This window comes from Lissotriton helveticus, chromosome 12 (assembly GCF_964261635.1).
Source record: "Lissotriton helveticus chromosome 12, aLisHel1.1, whole genome shotgun sequence".
NCBI classification, from domain to species: domain Eukaryota; kingdom Metazoa; phylum Chordata; class Amphibia; order Caudata; family Salamandridae; genus Lissotriton; species Lissotriton helveticus.
In genome coordinates, this window is record NC_136073.1 from 791180369 (window position 1) to 791201875 (window position 21507).

General features: G+C 46.4%; 1 pseudogene; it reads left to right on the forward strand.

Moving 5' to 3' along the window:
• The first annotated feature begins 226 nt into the window (after positions 1 to 226).
• Positions 227 to 931, forward strand: LOC144799430 (large ribosomal subunit protein eL13 pseudogene; annotated as a pseudogene).
• Positions 932 to 21507: the final 20576 nt, after the last annotated feature.

Here is a 21507-nt window from a genome sequence, read left to right on the forward strand (position 1 = left end):
TTTAGATTGTGTATATCCTCTTCACTGCATCACGAATCCCGCCGCAGTGCTGAACATTCCATTCGTGGGCGTGGCTCGGACGGACCCCGGCCATCGTGCGCCCACGCCCACGCTGACTCATGACGGCCGGGTGCCGTCATGAGCACGGAAGAGGATATTTTTTACCTTGTGTTTGTTGTTTATTTATGTTCTCTTGTTTCCTTAAGATATGTCAACTAATTTCTTCCTTTCTGCCATTTTCCTTACCGAGGAAAATAAGCAGCCATGGCGCCCAGTCGAAATGGAATGATATTGAAACCTCATTTCCACAAGGACTGGCAGCGACGAGTCGCAACCTGGTTCAACCAACCTGCCAGGAAACAACGGAGGCGGAAGGCCCGCCAGGCAAAGGCTCGGCTGATTGCGCCCCGTCCCATTTCTGGACCCATTAGACCTATCGTGAGATGTCCCACCATCAGGTATCACACCAAAGTCCGCGCTGGCAGGGGGTTCAGCTTGGAAGAGCTAAAGTTGGCTGGCATCAACAAGAAGGTGGCCCGCACCATCGGCATTTCCGTACATCCCCGTCAACGTAACCGAAGTGCCGAATCCCTCCAGTGCAACGTGCAAAGACTGAAGGAGTACCGCTCCAAACTGATCATCTTCCCAAGGAAGGCTTCGGTTCCGAAGAAGGGAGACAGCTCGGCTGAAGAACTCAAATTGGCCACCCAGTTGACTGGACCAGTCATGCCCATTAGAAATATATACAAGAAAGAGAAGGCACGGGGGATCTCGGAGGACGTGAAGAACTTCAAAGCTTTTGCAAGTCTGCGTATGGCACGGGCGAATGCCCGTCTCTTTGGAATCAGAGCTAAGAGAGCCAAGGAAGCTGCAGATCAGGATGTGGAGAAAAAGAAATAAACTGTTCATATGAGAAGTTTCAGTAAAAAACACAATCAAAGGAAAAAAAAAAGATATGTCAACTCATGGTTATACATTTCCAGCCAAAAGCACCACATGCTTTTTTATTTCCTCTGGCAAGTAACTACTTACCGTTGTTGAACGGAAGTAAAATGATGCTGTTACAGCTCTCAAACTATTTAAGACAACACTCAACCCTAAACTGGGGCAGAGACGTGCCTTAAATTCCTCACTTGAAGGGCTTCCTCTATCTGACACAGCCCAAGGTCTTTGTTGTGACTGAGGGGGTCCCACTAGAATGTTTTAATGCCTGTGCACAATATGTTATTTTTGGGTTTCACCAGCATTATCAAGACATGGGGTCCTGCTTCTATGCCTCTTCATGGGTGGAAGTTGAAGTTTGGATGGGGAAGTTTCTTCAATCCGAACATTACGTTGGACCTGTCTACCTCAGTGCTTAATTTGTAAAATAATAAGTGCCAGGGCCTTGAGCAGTAGGACATTGCAGCTTGCACCACCCACTGCCCAGCGATCGCTGCCAAAACAACTACTTATCATCTCTCACACCTGCCAGTGCGACAGTTCAGATTATTACAGGTCTCCAAAACGAAAGGAATGGCTGGGGCAGCAGGGATTACTAATTTTCAAATGCATATTAATAAACAACCTTTTTTCTGCTCATCTCTAAATTAGATGAGCAGCGACACCATGTGGCAGACTGTCCTAAGTGCGGTACTCACAAGTAAGTGCAATGCAGAGCACCAGAAACCAATGAAGTGCTGATGCTCATGGAAACCAAGGCTCAAAATAAGCACTGGTCCACTTAATCTGCTACAAAAACATTGTATATATTTTCAGCTACTTGGTGGTGACCATAACACGGTTGCCCTTGAGGAATTTGCCTCTATATTACCCACAGAAGACATTATTTTGTGTTTCATCCGCATTATAACTACCATGGCTCCTGTTTGCATGCCTCAGGAAGTCATCTGGAGCAGAGGACACTAATTTGTAGGGCATGTTGTGAGCCTGTGTTAACACGCAGTAAGTCTAATATCAATGGAAAAAGAAGGGTGGAAACTGAGAAACTGCTGCATCGTTTACAGTCAAGAACTTCTCTCTCTTAAAATCTGCAAATATGTGAAAATGTCATGTTGTAGGTGGGGAAAAATATTTCAGGGATTTCCTGGCACACTAATAATGTCATTACATTTCGTGAACACTCAATGTTTTTTGACCCCCCACATTTTGCTTGATACTTGATGTGATTTTGGACTGTAAGTGCACTGGGTCTCTGCTAACCAGTTTCCTAGTGCCAGATCTGTTTCCCAAAACTGTACCATGATTGGCACAACTTCAGCCACCCCTGCAAGTCCCAAGTAAATTGTACTCCTGGTACCTAGGGATGGAGACTGAAGAGGGTCCACTGTTGCTGCAGCACACATCGGCAACCCCAGAGACCCCTCACCAAGACCATGCAAACTGCCACTGCAGGCTGCATGTCTTGGTGCAGAGAAAACCGCAGAGTCAACATGGCATATAGCCCGTGTTCCATGCTCCCACACTCAGCCCTCAGGCAGGGTTCACTCTATCCCATGTGTGGACATATCTGCATGAGCAGATATGACACTGCAATATCTGAGCCATTCTTGGTTATTGTAAGTGCTCAGGGAAGACAGAGAGAGTACAAGGGCTTGATACTTGCCAATACGAGTGTCCTAGCTCATGATGGATTCACAGTGCCCTAAGATGCCTGGTAGCAAAACTCTTGTCTTAATAAATCCTCACTGATGCCACTGTTGTATTTATTAATAAATGTAGATAGGAGACCCTTTAGAGGTTCCCCTGAAAACCTACCAAGCACTGGTGTGGTCTCGACTATTCATAGCCAGCCTGCCCCCACAAGACATATTTCTGACCTCATGGGTTAAGAGCTCGTGCTCTCAGAGGCCAGAAACAAAGCCTGCTCTTGGCGGAGGTGCTTCACCGCCTCCAGGCTGGAATGGTTTTCCAGGGTGGTAAGCTTCAAAGGTGATACCGCCTTTGAAGTGAAACCTAGGCTTCCCCAGATAGTGGGGGAAGCCAACCCCCTGGTCCTGCTCCACATTTGATGGAGTACAGGCGGGAAAATTAGTTAGATAAGGAGGAGAGTCCATTTTCAGCCAGCACCACCCCTAAGATGTGGAAGGCAATGTGGACCCCTCTCTTGAAAATCCACCATCTTGAAATGGCAGGAAAAAGCAACCTATCAGGGCTAGGGTAGCGCCCTTTCCCACAGGAAGTGGTCACTTAGAGGGTGTAGACACCCTAAAGGTAGGTAGCCTATCAGTTGCTACCTGTCTCTCCCTTTAACATTCCTTAATGTAGTATTTCAGTAGGCTTCCTGGACCTTGACCCTTAGATTCGACAGACAAGAAGAAGACACGGACTAAAAAGAGCTGCTACCCGAGAACTGAAGCACTGCAGCAGAGAAACTGGCCCCAAACCCTACCTGATGCCTTAAGGACTCGGCAATCTTCGTTGTGCAGTCTCGTCCTGACCCTGTGAGGACTTTAAGAACCCTAAAGCTCCACCAGACTTCGATAAATTGGCAAGAACCTCCCTTGGAGTAAAGGTATCACTCAGCTGCACACCACAGGCACCAAACCCGCTAAGTCCGGTTTGTCAACTTGCTGCTCCCCAATGACTCTAGTGCAGCACCCAAACCAGAAGAGGTACATCAGCTCCGGAGGGTCAAATCGGTCTCCCCACCAAGTTTGGAGACATGAGGACCTACCGGAGCCACACCGTGCCAATACCTGGGGTACTGGACCCCCTTCAGCAAACAGCAAGACGAAGAGTCTGTTCCGGATTCCAACTACCCCAGAAGCACAAACTCAACGAGGCACGTCAAGACCAGTGTCCCTTATTGAGAGTGGCTCAGCTGTCCCGAAATTGCCTCTCCAAGTTGCCTGCTCCTGACGGCGAGGGCATCTCGATGCACGGTGCCTGGTTAACCTATCTGCTCTGCACCCGGCCCAACCAGCCCCGGTAACTACGGTCTAGATGTTCTCCTGTGGTCCTGAAACCCTTACAACCTCCTCCCTCGAGTAAGACCCCCAAATTTACATTTAAGTATTCCTGTGCAGTAGCCCCCTTTGTCGTAGCACACCAGCTTCCAACAACCTCAGCACCCTGCTCCCTCATGATCCAGGATGCTCTCGATCTTCTGCTGGTGGAACATTGGACCTGGGACTGCTATGGACCTAAAATGAGAAGATGCCCTTCGCAAAAGTACTACCTGATTTTATATGCATTTTTCTACTTTTACCATTGACTTCAATAGTGCGTAATTGCGCACAAATGTGATATAGTTCGCTATCTCTGAAAAATCATAACTCTAAAAGTACTTACTGTAAATCAGAGTTCTTGGTATTAAAAATTACATAAAAATCAATACAAGTTTTATAAATTGGTCTCGAATTTATTCTTGAGTGTATGTCTTATTTATTGCCTCTGTGTGGACAACAAATGCTTAGCACTACCCTCGGATAAGCCTAACTGCTCGCCCAGACTACCACAAATAGGGCATTAGTATTATCTATGTTTGCCTCTGTAAACCAATAAGTGATTTATTGGACTATCTGCATTGTGTACTTCCTTTTACTAAACCATATCGAGAGCTAGCTTACTACAGTATTTGAAAAGTATGAAATGTACTTTTAAGTTTTACATGTTCTGGAAGTGAAAAACTCCTAAATTCGTTATTCAGTATGGCAAGGCGTACCTCTCCCATAGGATAAGTTGGGTTAACCATATTACAATTATTATGCGGTAACTTTTGATTAGCAGTAGGTACGTATGTCAGGTTTGTTTTCTGAAGAACTGTAATTTAAAACCCTTTTTAATGATAAAGACGGATTTTAAGTCACAATTCTGAAAATGTCACTTTTAGGAAATTGGCCTTTTCTAGTCTTAACCAGTTGGTTGCAGCAGCCTGTTCCTGGGTCACATGAATCGGTGGTCTTTGTTAATTCTCCCTGACAGCATCCCAACAGAGGGTCTGGATATTGGCAGGATGGACCATCTCTGACTTGATAGGGGGGGTGGTGCTGACACCTACCACACTTCAAAGGACTATTCCCGGACACTCACAAAGGATTTCATATTAGTCTATTGTGACCCCAGTCAATCTGGAGCCATGGGATGGTGGAAGGAAATTTGGGACCTATGTGGCCAGGGGGAACCTCTAGAAACTTCTATCGGGTATAAAGACTGGACACTAAGACCCAACTCTTCAGATCACTTCTGGACCTGTGGAAGACTTAAAAGAAGGACTGCTCTGCTACCCTGCTCCTCTTCCGCAAGGACTACCCTTCTGCTTTGCTACAAGAGGGACGGCTCTGCTGCCCTACTGCCTGAGGAAGAAGGACTGAATCTACAAACTTTAACCCAAGACCACCAGAGTTTCTCCAAGGGCTGGTTAACTGAACTGGCCTCCTGTTCTGAGCTATAAAGACATGAAGGCTCCTATACACCAGTGCAACCTTATGCAGGATGGGGCATAGTAGCTCCAGTTTAGCGGCCTTGCAAGCATTGACCCAACACAATGCATCTCGATGCCTACAACCTGTCCGCTTGAAGCACCTCAGTTCATCAGCGACGCATCTCGACGCAGGACCTCGCATCACAGATTCCTCTGACAGCCCCGCAACACCCGCGCCACATAGGCCACTACAAAGACTGGGTATCTCAATGCACCAGGATACACGATACTCCTAACAAGGGTTTGATCTCAGTCTTGTATCTGGCCTATGCTCCATCATGGTTGACCTGAATTTGTTACTTTGACCCAATCCACTGCATTTAAAAGACCGCAATTGGTGTCAAATCCGCGTCCGCTTCCTGGATTCGGTATGATGCACAAAAGGGGTCCACCTCCCGACATCCCCAACTCTGGACGTGACACAGAGTAATGAGGCAATCAGGTGAGGGAAAAAAGGGTGTAGGGAAGGAACAGCTGGGAGAGGGATACCTGTAACAAAAGAACACAGGGTAAATACAAGGCACTAATCCTTCTACTCTCGTAAGGTCTCACTAGAGCTGAACTAATACCTGTGATCTAGCTGCTGAAGACCTTGCTCCCCAGTATACCAACGTTTGGTCATCAACAGAGATACTTCTCTCCAAATAAATGACGTATCTACAACAAAAAGGCATGAGAGATTATTTTCCCTTTCACAACCACTATCAGCCAAAAATCTCTTGTGTTGCACTCATACATACCCACATAGGTTACTATTTTATAACCAGGAATGGCCCACATAAACTCAGGAAACCTCCCTACAGCAGGATAGGGACAGCAACGAATAGTATCCGATAGGGAACTCAGCACCCAATCGACAAGACTGTAAATAGTTCCTTGTAGATTCCAACTGTAATCATAAAACAATAAACCCAAAGTCAATAGGAAGATATCTTCTTTAAACAGCAAACACGAAGGTCAACAGACTCCATGAGGGTTAGCGATTACCTCAGCGCGAAGATAGTGAATCCCAGCGCTTGCCTCAGCGTGACTCAACACCGTGTTCAATACTCCCTAACGCTTACATCAGCGCGAGAAGTGAAAATTTCCTTAGCACTTTCTGAAGCGCGAACTTGGCACAGTGCACAATTAATCCCCAGCGCTTACGTCAGCGCAAGAAGTAAAATATCCTCAGCGCTTCCCTGAGCGTGAACTCGGCACAGTACACAGTTACTCCCCAGCACTTACGTCAGCGCGGGAAGATCAAAAGAGAAATCCGGAATGACAGCCCTACAACAGCGCAGCTCTTGGAAGACCAAGCGCTTTCGTCAGCGCTAGCAACAGAGGAGCAATTCGGGAGGCGGCGTTTACATTCAGCGCGGCCCCCGGCAAACCAAAGACATCAGGGTAGGAACGAAGAGACAGAAACACTGGAGGGCGCCCAAGTATCCAGAATATTCCTCTAACAGAGCAACCAGAAGTCGAACAAGCCTGCATCCCTCCAAGGCAAGGACAGTATTACGCGCACTTCCTGTACACTCTTGCTGACCTTTATTGTTTATGATCCTCCCCCTTTCCATAAGCATGCTGGGAGATGTAGTCCGAATGCAGTCAATATTGTAGGCGTCTCAGATCAACTCCTGACAATTGGAGCTTTCTGCTTTTAGCCTCTATCTTTATCTAAACCTCTAAAATGGCATATCTCCATTTCTACTAACTAGATTTTTGTCGTTTTGGTGTCAAATTATTTATTACATTTTACTCTGTCTTTCTAAATTGGTGTGGGAATTTTCACTTTTTTACTGTTTAAGTACTGTATAAATACTTAACACATTGCCTGTAAGCCAAGCCTGGGTGCGTATGTGCCAAGTTACCAGAGGGGTAAGCACAGTTTTATTTGGTGACTTTTGTGGTTCACCATGACAGGGTTTGTGACTGCTGCTTGAGAAGGGCTCACCCCAACCCTTCAACCAACAACCCACATTTTTACAGTAAACTTGCATGATGAATGATGAAATGTAATTTTAATTATTCTAATCACTTTGTGTTAACTGGTATGTATTTAGAAGGAGGTGGTTTTTAAAAAACATATTTAAAGCTGGAGTTTGATCTTTCTTTTATGTTTCCTCAAAGTGGTGGGTCCCTGAGGCGTAAGTTGAGGTTTTGGAGGATGACGGTAGGGTGTCTTGAGGCACCAATACGCTCAGGTGTTTTAGAAAAAAAAACGTGCTCATTCTAATTTTGGAAATTTGTTCGGAGGGGTACGGGACCTTTTTTTAATTTTATTTGGGTGATTTCTAACTAGTCAAGCATGGTGCCCTGGGTGTTGGTATCCTGCTCATACTTACACCGTGGGCATCTTGGCAGACATGCTTTAGCAGCGCGGTTAGTGCTACAGTTATTTTATTCTGCTCATGGTTACTATTTAAGAGTGGCCAGGGCGCGGAAGCGTAGCAGACACGTGCAGCGGGCACAACACTGGCGCGCCAAAGGAAAGCTCATCTGTGCCCGAAATGGCCGTGGTGCGAGGAATCCTTCCCCTTTTTACTCAACAAAATGGTCTTCTCAGCAAACCAGCTCAAAGCATTTCGACCTGCTGTCCCTGAGGTCTGTTTCTCCTCCTTAGAACCGTTGTTGAGTCCTATGATATGTAATCACTGTAACTTTTCGATCCCTTTTGATTCTAATTTTTATAAACCCCAATAAAGAGTTAAGATTCCTGGGGCCTCATTTATGAGGCCTTGCGTGAGTTTTGCGCATCCGATGAGTCACTTTTTGTGACGCATCGGCGGCGTAAAACATGCCTCCTGATGCGCACTATTTACAAAGTGACGCATCTAAGCAGATGCGTCACTTTGTAAACCCCTGCGCTACATTATACCTGCGTCAGGTATAATGTATGCAGAGGGGGCGTTCACCCGCAAAAAGCCTCGTAATACTGACGCAGTGAAATCTGAGATTTCACTGCGTCACTTTTAGGACGCTGTTGCATCAAAATCTTGCGCCTGCCTCACAGCAGGCGTAAGACTGACGCAAGCCCTTTCACATGAGGCTTTCCCCATGTGAAAGGAAGCATTGCTGGAGTTGCGTCACTTTTGTGACACACTCCAGCAATGCGTCACTTTTGCGCCTACAGATACGTCAGAAATACTGACATATCTATAACTCCTTGCGACATGATGCGTCATATTATAAATATGACGCATCAATCATGTCGCAGGGAGAGCGCAGTGAAAAGTGACGCATCGCTGTTTTCACGCAGCGATGCGTCACTTTTCATAAATGTGGCCCCTAGTTAACGGCAACCGGTCTGCTCCCTCTCCGGTGATGGTTGGAGTCCCCCAAGGATTAACCCTGTACCCAACCCTCTTCAACCTTTACTTCGAACCGCTTGCCGAAGTACTACACACCACTAATATCTCCACATGTACACTGGCGACCCCCAGATCTACATCAAAATCTCCTCCCTCGAGGAGATTCTTTCCCTGAATGAAGCCTTGAAATTGACTGTCCTCTGGCTCTCCGCCAACCAACTTAAACTCAACGTAAAGAAGACAGAATTCCAGAATCCCTACTAATCTCACCTCCCAAAACCAACCCAGAGACTCAGATATGGATTAAGGCCATCACAGCCTTAAACTGCCCTCTGACCATTGTGGACTCGGCCAAATCCCTCGGAATAACCCTTGACTGCAACTTGAACATGCTGGACCACATTAACTCAATGGCCAAATCAGCCAGATTCCACCTTAGCTACCTAAGGAAACTGAAACCCTTCCTTGACACCCCCGACCTTAAAAATGGCGGTCCAGGCCTTAGTCATCTCCAGACTAGAATATGGCTGCTCTACCCTCTCGGGTTTACCCAAGATCGCCATAGCACCTTTAAAAGCCTGCCTCAATGCGGCCGCCAGACTACTAACAGGCTCAAAGAAATTCGACCACATTTCACCACATCTGAAAGCTCTGAATTGGCTTCCTCTAGAGGCCAGAATCCATTTCTCAACTTCAAATTGGCATGTATCACATATCTTGCCCAGAAACTTGTGATATCCGGAGGTACCAGAAACTCCCGGTCCACCAGAGACCTCTTACTCCAACCTGTACGTTTGCGGAAAAAGAAAACGTGCAATCAGGCCTTCTCTGGGGCCGTACCAAGAATATGGACCTCACTCCCGCCCGCCATTAGAAGAATCCCTTCTATGGCTCGCTTCAAAAAAGATGCTAAAACCTTCCTAATGGGCAAATTCCTGGCCTAAATTTTACCTTCTATCTTCAAAGAGACATTGCGCTGCTTCCGACTAGTGCATCCCCATGGAGTACCCAATTACCATCCACCCGGCACCTCCGGGCATCGCAACCTGGAACCTGGGACCTTGCGTTTCTTGTAAAATGTAAATTTAAATTGTACATACTTGTTCCTTTTATCCCTTATGTATCCAGCCCCCCTCCAAGTCTATAATATTGTTGTTTACTGTAAAGCGCTCTGATACCCCAACGGGTCAAGTTCGTGCTCTTTAAAACTCAAAAATAAATAAATAAATAATATTAATAAAATATTAGGTTTCCTGTACTAAGGTATCTAGGAATGAGGACACAGGCTCTTGCAATGATATAATTAATAACTTCTCTGTTTATTCCATCAACTGCCGTTGCTTGTCAAAACATCAACTTCACTAATATGACATCTTAATTGAAAGTGTCCCAGAGGCCCTGTTTCTCATGGAACATGGCTCCATGAGGCCTCTTCTCCTGGCATTATCGCTGCCCTCCCCTCAAACTCCTGCATGGTCAGAGGTGATCGCGCCGATAAGATAGGAGGTGGCATTGCTATTGTTTTTAAAGAGAAGTACCAATGTAAAATAGGTTTGTGAAGCCCTGTTCTTTTCCCCCTGTCTCTCACATATCTTCACTCTATCTGGTGCTTTGATCTAACACCCACCAGGCTATGCGGGCAATTGGTGCTCTATAGTACCTGCCATTCTTTCCTCCTATATTCTTAAATGTATCAATTTTACAGCGTTAGGGGATTTAAATGTACACCTGGAGGAAGCCACTTATAGCCTTTTCTCCTCCTTTGTAGAAGACCTAAGAACCTTGAACTTTTATTTAATGAACACTGCTCCTACACATAAGGGCAGATTCAACCCTATAATTGTGAATCTGAAGGGCCTTACAACAGATTGTCCTACCCCGCTACTTTGGACTGACCCTCATACAGTTCCTTTTTCCATTGGGACATCTTTGCTGCCCTCTGTTGGCACTTCAGGGCCATCTACCCTGTCCAGAAATTGGTCCAAGCTTGACTGTACCACCTTTAACTCCCAACTCCTAGGCACTTTCAAGAGTCTACTGCAGTTTGTCTATCCGGATCAACCTAAGGTTCATGTTTGGATCCCGGGCTCTCTTGACCTAATCTTGCCGTCACATTTAGTGGGGAGAAAAAGCAGTGCAAGCTTCTTGAAAGGTCCTGGAGGAAATCTTACACCGAAGAAGAGAAACACAAGTATAGCGCAGCACTGAAAGATACCATACATCAACACTTGTGCTGTGTTCTACTCCGATAAATTCACTGCTGCTCAGAACTGCCCCAAAACTCTCTTTAGAGTAGTCAAAGAACTATCTGACCCTAGTAACTTATCTCCCTCCCCTTCGCTGTCACAGTCACAATGTGATGAACTGGCATACTTTTTTTGTGAAAAAGGTGGCAGATATTCAACCCACTCTCTCTGTTGCTTTGACTGCGAAGCTTAAGGTGGATGGAGAAACCTCTGGCATTGTCTTATGGATTGCATGCACTAATTCTGGCACTATAACCAAAGTCTGGATTCAGGTCTCCTCTGGATTCGCCTCTCTTTCACACATACTGCAATTCATAAAGTCAGGTTTGCCTTGAGACCCTCTTCCTCCAGCTAAGACCAGTAAACTTGGCCTGGAATTCATACAATTTCCTAACACTCTCCTTAATTCTTCCCTGCAAGAGGGGTATATTCCTCAGGCATGGAAGCATGCTGTGGTCCTGCCCCTATTGAATAAAAACAGTCTGGATGCTTCTGACTGGTCTAATTTTAGGCAGATTTCGCTGCTACTGTTCTCCAAAATCTTGAAGAAACATGTCAACCAGCAAATATCCGCCTTTGTGAACTCTCAGATGTTTCTCCATCAGACGCGTTCTGACTTCAGAGTGGGCTACAGCATTAAATCTGCTCTTCTGGGATTTACTGAACATCTCAGACGGCTTATGAAAAATGGTGGAACAGCTGCTCTGATCCTGCTTAACCGTAGCTCGGCCTTCAATACCGTATCTCACACAAAACTTGTAGAAAGACTGGAGCACATGGGTCTTCACAGCTTTGTATTGGATGACCTCCTTCTTGCTGGACCAGGCCTTTTACGTCTTTTCATCCAATTCTGTATCACAGCCCTGATACCTTGAATTCTTGTCTGCGTAAGGCAAGCTTCTTCAATGAGTAGCTCCTGGGATACTTTTAGCTGTCCAGCTACCTCTAAGTAGCTCTCCTGAGTGTAGCCCAGTTTATTAATTTAGAAGCTCTTGATAAATTGAATTAATATACAATTACCAAAATTGAGATTATGTACTTAAGATGAAACTATGACTATTTTCAGAACTCACAATCTGATATATAAATAAAATGGCTGAATTTTCAAAATATATGTAAAGCTGATATTCGAGCGATAAATCTTGTGGCATTCTGGAGACTTTTTTCAAATGTTATTACCTTAGCACCAGAGGCATTGCAGTTATTGCTATTATGTAGTACCCATGTAGCGGCATTTCATGTGGACATGACCTATATTACCTCACTGCTGACAACCATGCCTGATGCTCTGAGGTGATTGCTAGTAGTACTCTTGCATATCGTGGCCACTAATATTATCTTTTCTGATGTGGACACTATTACAACACTAATAACATCAGTAGCCATTGATGAGTTTCACTAAACATAAGTAGCTCTCATTGCAGAAAAGGTTGGTAACCCCTGTTAAGGTTTCCACCTGATGAACATCAACTTCTTAAAGTTAAACGATGACAGGATTGAGGTGAGGGGTAAGAACCCCCTTTTGTGGGGTCCTCAACTCTGGCCTGATACCTTAGGAGTCCTCTCTACGTCATCCTCCAAGGTTAAGAATCTTGGTTTCTTGCTAGTTGACAATCTATCAATGAAAATTCAAATAACCAAGGTAGCGTCTACCTGTTTTGCATTAAATAGCTAAAAACAATCCTCTCAATGCTTCCCTTTTTGACTCAGAGGACGATTATCCAGGGCTCGATTTTATAGAGGCTGGATTTTGGGAACATTCTCTATCTGGAGGCTGGCAAGGCTTTCATCAAACGCCTACAAGTTATTCAGATTTCCAATCCCAGGCTTCTATGTCATCTTCCCAAGTGGCCCTCTGTGTCTGGTGTTCTCTGTGATCTCCACTGGCGAACAGTGTTCAAAAGTATACAGTTTAAAGCCGTATGCTATATGCATGAAGCTAGGTCAAATGCTGGTCCACTTTAACTGCAACAGCAAGTGGAACTCGGTCCCTTCGGCCGAGCAACTGCTGCCTTTGTAAGGTCCCCAGAGTCAAAAAAGCCTGAATGGGTGGGTGTTCTTTTTACTACTTTGGCCCCAAGCTCTAGAACACATTGCCCGATTCACTGAGAAGCTGCCAATTGCTGACCATTTTTCATAAAAGCACAAAACCTGGCTGTTCTGATTATCTTTTGTCTCTGGCTAGTTACCTACCTTTATCTATCTCTTTTCTGTAGCAATGCTCGATATAAGACCCAATAATATAATAATTTCTCTTTGTTGTGTACATTGTGATAGAGCTGTGAATGTGCAACATAATCGGCTACAAAAAACATAGTATTTATCCACAGCTCCTTTGTGGTCAACGTACAGCAGTTGCTCTTGAGGAAGCTGCACCAGATTCTCTTAATGGTCACAGAGGACATGTTCGTTCTGCGTTGGTTTCAACAAAATTATCATTAAAAGGGATCCTCCTTGCATGCATCACCATGCCTCCTCGTGGGGAGGAAATTGATTTTCTGGGCATATTGATGGGCTCCATTTAGCCCCCGGTAAGTTTAATATCGATACACAGTGCAATAGAGCTGATCCGAATAGCACAGCTAGAATTATCAAGTACCGACCTTGGAAAGATATTAAGATGGATGCTCTACAGGAGGTCCTCTCCAAATTTGTTCCTGCTTCTGTCATAGATGTTGACGATGCAGCAATTAGTTACACCCGCTGGCTGGATACGGCATGCATTAACGTGGTTCCTGTGAAAACGATGAAGAGCCATAGGAAAAATCCATCTGCTCCTTGGTTCTCACCGGCACTGAAAGCACCACAGCTTAAGTGCAGGCGCGAAGAACGCATTTGGAGGTTAGACTATTCTCCCTGGAAGAAAACCGCATATAAAAAAACTCTTGCGGAGGATAAAGCCCCCTCTGACCCTTGCCCTCCAGCGATCATCAGCAAGCTGGCTAGTTAGGTGGTTGGGCCACTCAAAGATCTACTAAACCCGGTATTGAGTTCAGGACATTACCCTAACATCCGGAAAAAAGCCTCTATTCTCCTCTGGTGAAGAAACCTCCCTTGGACCCCAAGCTGGTGGATAGCTACAGACCAATTTCATGACTTCCGTTCCCTGCTAAGTTGCTAGAGAAAGCCATGAACGAGGAAATTCTAACTTTTCTGGACACCCATCAATTGCTGGACTTCACTCAATACAGGTTTAGAGCGAACCACTGTCTGGAGTCCGCACTGGTGGCCGCATCGGAGGAAATTAGAGACGGTGGACAAGGGCGGCAGAGCTGCCCTAATCCTACTAGATCTCTCTGCCGCCTTTGATACGGTCCACCATGCACTCCTTACAAAACGTCTGCACGCCTTAGGCTTTAGGAGTACTGCACTAACTCTGTTGAGTTAATTTCTCGAAAACAGAAAACTGTGGGTTGAGATGGGAGATGCAAAGTCCAGCCCTTTCTCCCTCCCCTGTGGGGTGCCTCAGGGATATGCGCTTAGTCCCACTCTTTTCAACGTTTATGTTACCCCTTTGGTGGAGCTTATTCTGAGCTTCTGCCTGACCGTACAATCCTATGCAAATGATACATAGATAGTGGTATCCGTCTTGTCTCAAGTCGAGAATGATGCAAACAATTTCTGCAGATGTATGGCTGCAGTTGCAGGTTGGATGCAGAATAACTGTCTCAAGTTGAATTCAGATAAAACTGAGGTGTTGCTGTTTGGGAAAGAGTCCTCCTTCTGGAATGCATCCTGGTGGCCCCAGAAGCTGGGTATCCTCCCGAAGCCAGTGCAGAAGGCAAAAAACTTGGGAGTCATCTTCGACAACAAACTATGTTTCTTTGCTCAAATCAATGCAGTGACCTCTGGGGCTTATTTTTATGGGTCCCCAAAAAATTCTCCTGTTCAATCCGACTGACTAGCAGATGACCGTAATGTTGGCCCTCATAGGCTCCAAAATGGATCACTGCAATACCCTTTATCTATCCCCCTCGAAATACCTGATAAAAAATGGCAGTCTTTACAGAATGCGGTAGCAAGAACCCTTTTGAAAACCCCAAAGTTCAAACAAGTATTTCACCTATTGCACGGCCTTCACTGGCTCCCGGTGGAGAAGAGAATCTCATTTTAGGCCCTGTGCCTAATGCATAAGGTTCTTCATTGTACCGGTCCATCCTATTTTCAAGAACATTTTACCTGATACGTGCCCAATAGAACCCTCAGATCTAGCACGGCGCACATGGTCCTGATCCCCAAAATCAAACGAGTAAAATGGGGTGGCAGAACATTTGCTTTTCTGGGGGAAGCTATTGAACTCCCTTTCTCATGCCCTCGGGTCACAACCCAGCCTGCAGTTATTCAGAAAGACCTGGCTATTTCCCACTGCTAAAAACAAAGTCACTCAGACTTAATTTTGCTGCTGCTTTTTTCTGGTTTTCCTCCTCGGCTCTTGATCCGCCTAGCGCTAAGACACCTTTGGGTAATGCTCGCTCTAGAAAACTACTTCATTCATTCATTCACAGAGAAAGAATGAAAATGAGAACATTTCTGTAGCAATTTCTGCCCAGGACACAACCCCAGTTCTCATTTATAAATAGGTCTCCACATTCTTCTTTGAGGGTGACTGGCATTAAAAGATTTCTTTCTTCACCCATCATGATATCTCAGAAGCTGACAATGTTTCTGAGCCATAGAATTTATCGATCAACGTTGCTATGGTTTGATGTCTGTGCAATCATTTTAAGCACAGAGCACAAATGAAATCAGACCCTCCTTGTAAGGTCTCATGTTTATCAGAAGAGAGGAGGAAGCAGAGTTCAAGAGCTGATATGGGCAGATAGTGCAGGATGGACCGCTCCCAACTTACTGCCTAGATCACATCTCCACCGAGGCACATGGTATGTGCTCTACCACCATCTTGCAGTCGCCGGCTGTGCTTCGTTCGATCATGGGACAGAAGATGATGCTGCTCTAATGAAGCCACAGATCCCCTATTGAAGGTAAGTGTGCACCGGTGGTGATATATTGACGAGTATCCTTATTGGCTGTTGTGCCCCATTCACTAATTCCACCCTATCACCACGTCTTCTCTCCTCTCCTCGCTCTTACTCCCTCGCCATTCACATCCTCACCTCACAAACCACCCCTCTTTCCCCTTCCATGCTGTCTCTCGCTTAGTTTGCAAATCTCTATCTGGTTCATACTCTGGGGGGAGATTTACAAAATCTCCACACAACGCAGTGCAGCGCAGCCTCCCGCGAGGCTGCGCTGCGTCGTGCGACACAGAAGGAGCAGCAGAACGCCATATTTTCAAACATATGGCTCTCTCCTCCCCGTTCCCTTGCGCTGGTGCTGATTAGAGCTGTCGTGCACCACGCACCACCTTAGCGTCACAGCGCTAGGGTGTTTGTGTGTGAGTCTAGCATAGATTGTGTACAGGAAAGGTACCCTTCCTGTACAAAATACTACACCTACTCACGAGGGAAAGCTTTTCCCACTTTGTATGCATGCTGTAGAGTGCAGCACGCAAGCAAATTCGGAAAAGGAAGGCGAAATGAACACATTTCTCTGTCCTTGCGCCTAGTTTAAAAGGGCACAGTTTTCTCACGCCATACCCAAACTACTTTATTTTAGTAAATTGGGATTAGAGTGAGAAACCTTGGGTGGTTGTATGAGAATGCCCATGCACCGCCCTTGGCACGCCCCTATGGCGCAAAGTAATGCAAAGCAGTGCTTTGCACTGCTTCGTATTACTTTGATGTATTTCCTGCGCTAAACAAGTTTAGCACTGGAAAGTAAATTAGGAAAATAAGATTTTTCACCATTTTCTGTCACTTTTGTGACGTGACGCAAACACAGCGCAAAATCTTAGTAATTATCTCTCTCTCTCTCTCTTTCTCTCTCTCTCTCCCTCCCCCCCCCCCTCCCTCTCTCAGTGACATCTCTGTCCTGGTAATAGCATTTCATCTATACCATATCATGTGTTTTCTGGTCCATTACAGTACTGATGGCTTTTGCGTTGTTGCAGTGAGAAGCTTTTGATTGCATTTGGGATTCAGCAATTAGGGTCGGTTTTCGTGCTAACTCCTGCTTTGACCGAGGGGCTGCGTGTGAAAGCTGGGTGTCCTATGAGTAGCCTCGGTGTGCTCACACACACTGAAGGTCACACTCGAAAATAACTATTTTTGTACCATAACAATATCTTTAGAGCGAGAGTGTGTTGAGAAGTGTCACAGAACAGGCTCTACTGGAGCTTATGGACACTTCAAAAAGGGCGAGAGGGAACGCAGATAAAAAGAAATGTGTCTCAACTTGAAGCTGTCTTTGGTTTTGTGATGTTGTGTTTAGAGAACGAGAGATAACTTCAGGCAGATGAAATCTGATGCTCAGGCTGGCATTCCCGCTTTTCTGGTCTGCTTTTTCCTGGTTTGTTTCTTTGTACACCAGTAAAGCTAAGCTTGTGTTTGATTGCGATTGGAACGAGTTTTGGCACCGACAGGCTCGGTTTTATTCGGGTCATTCATTATGTCGCTGATACATTTTGTCTCCGAGTCTGGACTTGTCACGCGAAGAGCAACAGAAAAATGCAGCATAAAGTATTGCATATTTCTTCACTCCTTTCAGATTTCTGTGACTACGTCGCCTTAGACACGTCAATTGCTTATCCCTAGATTCCAAACATAACGGCGCCATTATCGCCCTACAAAGATACCTACACTTTGGTTTAATAAAATGCAAAACCGATAAGGCTGGCAGGTTCATCCTTATTAAGGGAATTCTTGTACCGTGATAAAGTCGCACTGGCCACGTCATGTGCCAGCACACTGACATGAGACATGTTAGTGTGGCTTTTGGGTCATCTTGAAGGGGTTCAAAGAAGGCGCAGGTGTCCACAAGGGAACTTGTACTGTGTATGGAACCCTGAACCGGACCAAATGTATGACGTTACAACGCATACATTTACAATGCATGCCTTTACAACGCAGTTTTTACATTGCAACATCCTTTACAACACATTCTTTTACATAGCATGCCATTACATTGCATTTTCAGAAACTACCTTTACAATGCGTTCCATTACATCGCATACCATTACGATGCATACCATTACATTGCATTTAAGGTAAATGTTGGCTAGCGTAGGGGTTAAAATTACTATTCTAACTCCAGGGGGTGCAACAGTAGGGTAAGTGTTGGATAGTGTAGGGGTAAAAAGTACTGTTCTAACTCCAGTGAGTGCAACAGTAGGGTAAGTGTTGGATAGAGTAGGGTAAACATTACTGTTCTAACTCCAGTGAGTGCAACAGTAGGGTAAGTGTTGGATAGAGTAGGGTAAAAAGTACTGTTCTAACTCCAGTGAGTGCAACAGTAGGGTAAGTGTTGGATAGAGTAGGGTAAACATTACTGTTCTAACTCCAGTGAGTGCAACAGTAGGGTAAGTGTTGGATAGTGTAGGGTAAACATTACTGTTATAACTCCAGTGAGTGCAACAGTAGGGTAAGTGTTGGATAGTGTAGGGTAAACATTACTGTTCTAACTCCAGTGAGTGCAACAGTAGGGTAAGTGTTGGATAGTGTAGGGGTAAAAATTACTGTTCTAACTCCAGTGAGTGCAACAGTAGGGTTAGTGTTGGATAGTGTATGGGTACTATGCATTGAAATGGTATGCGTTGTAATGACTTGCGATGTAATGCCTACGTTGTAGTGACATGCATTGTAATGAAGTGCGTTGTAGTGACATGCGATGTAATGGCTGCGTTGTAATGACATGCGATGTAAAGGATGTCGCGATGTAATGACTGCTATGTAAAGGTAGTGCGATGTACTAACTCTGTGGTAAAGGTTGTTTTCCCATTTGAGGGAGGGCCAAATATAGCGCGGTGGCACCTGGTGCGACAATCATTTTTGGTGCCCCCACACATCATGACCGCCTCCTCGGATTCTCTCACCACCACCGGGCAAAAGTGCCCCTCATCTCTCCAATCATAGGTTATTGCTAAACACAGCGTCCCGCCCCACCTTGAGGTCAGAACCCCCTCCACAGGTCAACACCCAGGGGGCCGCACCGGTTGCACCGCCCTAGAGCAGGCCCAGATTTGAGGATAGACTGCGTACTGATCAGTAAGACTCTGTTTGCTAATCTGAGGGTAATCAGATACACTTGATTGCCCCAGTGACCTTAGCCCAGGTCCGGCTTTAGCACTAGTGGCTCCCAGTGGGATAATCTTTTTTTGGCATCCCTCCCCCGCCTAATGATTTCCTCCTCGGATTCCCTCACTAGCACCCAGCAAAAGTGCCCCTCAGCTCTCCATTACCCCACTCTCACATACATTTAATTTGTTATAAAGTGCTGGTAAAGGCTACTAATCCACTCAGCTATCCACATAAAATACGGATCTGTTCTTTGCAGCAGGCTTATTAACCCTCTGCGCTACTTTATGGCGAGTCAAAACTGCCACTAGTCAAATCTCTGATCTCTCTCCAGCAGGAAGACCTGAAAATCATCCTGGGGCATACCTTGGCTCACGCAGGCTGCTGGTAACTTCCGGCAACTTTTCTCCCACATCGCCGCAGCTGTAGCCTGTCTCCCTCCCGCCGCCGCAGCCCAGAACTTCCAGCGGCCGCAGAGTGGAGGGGGGCTTACGGACTGCAAAGCCCAGACATCTCAGCGGCAGAAGTCGCCGCCACCCACCCGCATTTCCCGTGCCTGGAGGCGCACAAAAAGGAGCACAGCGCCGGTGGAGTGGGGGACCTGAAAATCATCCTGGGGCATACCTTGGCTGACGCAGGCTGCTGGTAACTTCCGGCAACTTTTCTCCCACATCGCCGCAGCTGTAGCCTGTCTCCCTCCCGCCGCCGCAGCCCAGAACTTCCAGCGGCGGCAGAGTGGAGGGGGGCTTACGGACTGCAAAGCCCAGACATCTCAGCGGCAGAAGTCGCCGCCACCCACCCGCATTTCCCGCGCCTGGAGGCGCACAAAAAGGAGCATAGCACCCGCGTCGCGGGACGCGCGCGGGCGACGCCGGGCTGTCTGTGTCCGTCAGGGGCCGAAGGAGGCCGGGCTGGGCCACCCCCATTACATCTTCTGCTGACAATGGGTAAGCGCAAGAAAGCGACAAATATGGAGGAGGGTGGGAAGAACGCTAAGGTCCCAAGACACTCTAATTCTATTATGACTTACCTTTCCTCGGCGGTGGGAGCATTGACGAAGGAGATTGCCAATGCTGAGTATGAACTGGGTCTGTCAGCCACTCCCCCACCAGTCACTATTCCACCTACCCCCACGGACCTGGGTGATATCACACCTAATGTCAATCCCCCGTTACCACTAGACCCCGTTGTGACAATTGTTAATCCTCCTCCCATATGCCTTACAGCTAAGGCATTCACCTCCACCTCGCCAGCTAGACAGCCCAAGTCGAGTCAGCAGCCAATTACCCAACCAACCAGGAGATCGATGGATAACAACGCCACCAGTGCGTGCTCATCAAATTTGCCAACTGATCTCCTGGGGGACAAATTAGAGGCACTTTTTGTTGCCAGGATTGAACCACTACTCGTTGGGATCGCGAAAGACATTGTGGACACACTAAACACCTGTCTAGAAGGATTACTAAAGAAATGTGTAATAATTGATAGACTTGTCAACACCCTCCCACCTCGCATGGTACCACATGACAGAGCGATGTGTTCCGAGGGTGAGGGAGGCAGGAAGGTGACTGATAAGGGAGGTATGTTACAGGCACCATGTGCGGCACTGCAACTTGAGAGTAGCGTAGGGGCTACCAATACATCATTTCTGGTCAAGGATGCACCCCCTCTAATTTTGGAGGGGCAGCCACGCCCGCAGCACCAGCCTTGCACACCTGATCTTAGGAGGGTATCCTACAGTAAATATAAACTTAATTTACCACCTGAAGCATCCCCATTAGTAGCTGTCTTCATCGGGGTTCCCCCACTAAGGGATGGGGAGGTGGAATCTGCCACGGACCTTATGGCTAAGACTAACAAGTGGTGTTCGGACAAATGTTGCGGGGAGAACATTGCAGACAAGATTATCTACGCAAGGAGGGTGTGTTGGATTGGTAAACAACAGAAATCTACCCAAGGAGATTGCGTGGTCATTAATTTTAGCAGGGCTAACCTAGCGGATAGACTCTTCTGGGATGGCTCTGATATATCTTTAAAGGACCAACTGAGACCTGTCCAGCTGGGTTTCTTTTACCCTCCCCCCGTTCGCACTATGCAAACCAGACGCCCTGGGAGCAGCAGGCTGGGAGGGCGCTTACTTCTAGGAGAGGGCAGGGCTAATGCACACACATCTTCACAATCCCCAAGGTGCCCAACTACATCATCAACTCGCCTTCCCCGTGACCACCAGAATGTCCGGGAGGATTTGGGGTTGGCCACGGAAAATCGTTTTGCCCCCCTGTCGGGTCTGGAGGACATAGACTGACTATCAGTCAACTCCACACGCATGACAGAGGAGGTAGGGCATTTAATTAATGATGAAGTGGGGGTATGTAAGCTACTTAGCTGGAATGTGGCAGGAATTAACTCCA